Source organism: Berghia stephanieae, chromosome 9 (assembly GCF_034508935.2).
Source record: "Berghia stephanieae isolate SIO BIC M18660-M18661 chromosome 9, UCSD_Bste_1.3, whole genome shotgun sequence".
NCBI lineage: Eukaryota > Metazoa > Mollusca > Gastropoda > Nudibranchia > Aeolidiidae > Berghia > Berghia stephanieae.
This window is the reverse complement of record NC_088368.1, coordinates 45,908,506-45,912,734: the sequence shown is the minus strand read 5'-3', so window position 1 is coordinate 45,912,734 and position 4,229 is coordinate 45,908,506. Positions and strand designations below refer to the sequence as shown.

Genomic DNA, 4,229 nt, shown 5'->3' with positions numbered 1-4,229 from the left:
TAAATGATATTATTAAGCCGTCAAATTGCCATAAATGTTATGCCTATCCACTTTTGATGATGACTACCTTACAATAGGCTTAATATAAATGTCGTCATTATCGATAATTGGTCCGTTTTAAATATTTATATTTCCGGTGGACTGAATACACAGCTGTGTTTTCAGCCCACTGGTGGACTGAAAACACAGTTCCTTTGGAATTTGTTGACGATCTAGTGATATCTAGTACATTAGAACCCACAATCCAACTGGTAAACCGGAAATTAGAACTCAGTACAAGCAATGACGAGTTCGAAATTGTTACCAGTTTGACATTTCTAAACCCAATTTTTGAAAAATGTCATTATTATTTCACTTAGATTTTCTTATCGCCTTACAAAAACACATTCTAAAGCTGTAACAAAAACTGAAAGAAAAATCATAATACTCTCAACATCGTTTTTTTTCTTAATTTGGGGAGTAAATTAAAAGGGATAAAAAACTCAAATGATTCTGTACATATACATCTATTCAATTTAATTATTTTGGAAAATATTTTAATTGTAATATTATTGCTACTATTGTTACGATTTTCCCCTTCACATTTACTGGCTATCAGATGTTGAAAGAATGAAATCGAGGTGAACTTTTGATTCGTCTGATGCAACGTATATATATATATATATATATATATATATATATATATATATATATATATATATATATATATATATATATTAGCAAGTCTGTTCCCCGAACATAGTAATGGACTTTAAAATGGTCGTAATGGACAATATTTTGCATTGATTTGAGAGTATTTGAGTGATCAGACCGACAAAAATGTTGCATGTCGCAGTCGTAGATTGGTTTGGCATTTTGAGTTGGCTCAGACGTTTATCTGGCAATACTACGTCAACCGTTTTGTTTTGTCGTGTCCGTTAGGAAATTCGACTGCAAGTACCTACAAGCCGGTTACAAAATTCTAAGGTGATTGTAGTTGGGACTATAAGCCGTAAGTTTTATTCTCTTACTGCATCGATAGCATCACTTCTTCATTGACAAACTGATTAAAAGTCTAGATCTAAGTTAAATCAGCTAATATTCACCCTCCGGTCCAAGTCCAAGAAGAGACGCCCATGCCACCATTTTGATTTTGTGGGCATACTTACAATTACAATGTACAATTCAAACAATACAACAAACTGCTTTACTCTCAATCTTTAGCCTCCTTTCACTTTCAGTCTCGGTTGCACCCCCCCCCCCCCCCCCCCCCCCAGATCTCTCTCTCTCTCTCACTCACTCACTCTCTGTCTCTGTCTCTACTCAGTCTCTGGTCTCTGTGTAAACAAAGCAAGATGGTGGCTGGGACCTCTCTCACTTTACTAATGACAATGCCCCAATTCCAGTCAGAGTCAAAAGTAGGGGAGGCCTTCCGAAAGCTCCTACATCCCCAGTATTCTTGTTCTGGTAGGGGGTTTGGGAGGGGGGAAACTTAAAAAAAAATAATAAAAAGTCTCCCCCCTCCCAACAAACCCCCCACACTAGAACAAGAATACTCGGGCTGTAGGCTGTAGGTAGGTACTTTGATAAAAAATTCAAATTGGATTGAGCTCAATGAAACCTATATCATTTTAAAGTGCTTTTCAACACGATTCTAATGATACCAAAATTGTGAAAATCAGATAAGCAGAAAAAAAGTTGTGTTAGTTTAAAGGCTGACAAATGGTCTTCTATTTGCCTTTGTTATTTACTGACGGACTTTGTGACCTGAAAATTGTTGCATTTCCGGTAGTAACCGCCATTTGGATTTCAAAACTGGTCTAAAATGACCGCTAAGATTTGAGTAAGGATTTTACTGGAACGAATTTCATGGATGCGGTATACAACTTTGCCCTGAATTTAATTTTATAAAAAAGTTAAGATGTTAAATAAACGTGCCAGCATGAAATTTTGATTTACCAAGTTCTAATCTTTTAATTATCCAAAGCTAAATTATACCCTATTTTATCCATAATCAAAAGTTATACTAAATTGTCATTGATTTTAAAATAAACTACACCAAACGATAGAGTAATTTCTCCTGAAGAAAATAAGACATAAATCATTAAAATCCATCCATAAACAAAAAATCTATGGAACTTTTTCTGAGACCCATCACTCAAAAGTCCAAAAAATCGGGTGACAGCCACTAGGCCATTTATCGGCTCCCTGCTGGAGGGCCAAATGGACGTTTACCAAAGTACCTACTGTAGGAGCTTTTGGAAGGCCTCCCCAACAGTATTGATAATGGTCAGTGTAGTGTATCTTCATTTAATTGTCATTAGGTACTTTGGTAAAAAATTCAAATTGGATTGAGCTCAATGAAACCTATATCATTTTAAAGTAAAGTGCTTTTCAACACGATTCTAATGATACCAAAATTGTGAAAATCAGATAAGCAGAAAAAAAGTTATGTTGGTTTAAAGGCTGAAAAATGGTCTTCTATCTATTTTCCTTTGTTATTTACTGACGGACTTTGTGACCTGAAAATTGGTGCATTTCCGGTAGTAACCACCATTTGGATTTCAAAACTGGTCTAAAATGGCCGCTAAGATTTGAGTAAGGATTTTACTGGAACGAATTTCATGGATGCGGTATACAACTTTGCCCTGAATTTAATTTTATAAAAAAGTTAAAATGTTAAATAAACGTGCCAGCATAAAATTTTGATTTACCAAGTTCTAATCTTTTAATTATCCAAAGCTAAATTATACCCTATTTTATCCATAATCAAAAGTTATACTAAATTGTCATTGATTTTAACATAAACTACACCAAACGATAGAGTAATTTCTCCTGAAGAAAATAAGACATCAATCATTAAAATCCATCCATAAACAAAAAATCTATGGAACTTTTTCTGAGACCCATCACTCAAAAGTCCAAAAAATCGGGTCACAGCCACTAGGCCATTTATCGGCTCCCTGCTGGAGGGCCAAATGGACGTTTACCAAAGTACCTATTGTCATTGAACGTCATTTTAATTATTCAATTATTCGATGGCTTTCAGCTTCATTATCAGAAGGCAGTGTCCACGTACACGGTAACCTGACACCTAGCCTCAGGATCTACCTACACGGCAGCTCCGGTAACTGGTTTGAGGCTACAATACAAGCAATGGATAGACCTCGCTGTGTGTGTGTGTGTGTGTGTGTTATTTTTAAAAAATCAAACAATACAATTTAACCCATTAAAGGCCATATTCAAGGTTACCGTGTATAAATGTTGGCTGTCATTTGAGAGAAATTCCGTAAAAGCTCCTGGGGGAACCATCTCCTTCAACTAGTATTTTCAGCATGGATCTTTTGTGGCTGTAGCTGTAGTATTATTATGAAATGGAAAAAGCCATTGTCACAATCACAGCGAGGCGTTCATCATTATTACCATGGAAAATTCAAAAGTCCATCAATTAGTCTATTTTAATTATTAGTATTAGCAAGTGTCAATGGCCAAGGAGTGGGTCCTGGTAGTTGACGGTTCATCAATTACCAAGGTGTCAAATTGGAACTCTTCCGGTGCATGCGGTGATTTCAGTCGAGTCTTGATTTGCAAGCATACGAATCTCGTCACACTCTTCCAATCATTCATTCCTTGTCAATCGCTGTGGAAAGATTTGAGTCTACACTCGTCTGCATTTTTGTTTAAAAAATTTTATGTCTTGTCACAAATTCCAAGAGGAGTTAAAATCGTATCAAAACAAAAATAAATTTCTGTTGTTTTCGGATCCAAACATCAGATTCACCAGAAAAAAAAATAAACAGAAGAACGAAGTGGCAAATCTCTACCAAGTTTAAATAATGCCCGATAGGTTTTAAAAAAAGAAAAGTAGGATTTCCTTTGTTTTAAAGAAAGATATACTGAACATCATAAAAAAAAGTGGGTGTCTTGCAATGTCTTTTTATGTCTGGAGATGTCAATTCTACTATTACTACACTATACTACTACACTACTACACTATACTACTACTACTACTCACTACTACACTACTACTACTAACTACTACTACTACTACTACTACTACTACTACTACTACTATACTACTACTACTACTACTACTACATACTACTACTACTACTATACTACTACTACTACTACTACTACTACTACTATACTACTACTTACTATACTACTACTACTACTACTACTACTACTACTACTACTACTACTACTACTACTACTACTACTACTACTACTACTACTACTACTACTAA

At 35.2% G+C, this 4,229-nt stretch overlaps 1 protein-coding gene across 1 annotated transcript in view; it reads left to right on the top strand.

Annotated features, from left to right (window-relative positions):
• Nucleotides 1–921: 921 nt before the first annotated feature.
• The window catches only part of LOC144980329 (uncharacterized), a 9,681-nt gene continuing 6,373 nt past the window's right edge, over nucleotides 922–4,229 (top strand). Inside the window, exon 1 of the mRNA XM_078927992.1 lies at nucleotides 922–991. The gene's annotated coding sequence lies outside the window, so the exon portion shown is untranslated. The remainder of the gene's footprint in view (nucleotides 992–4,229) is intronic.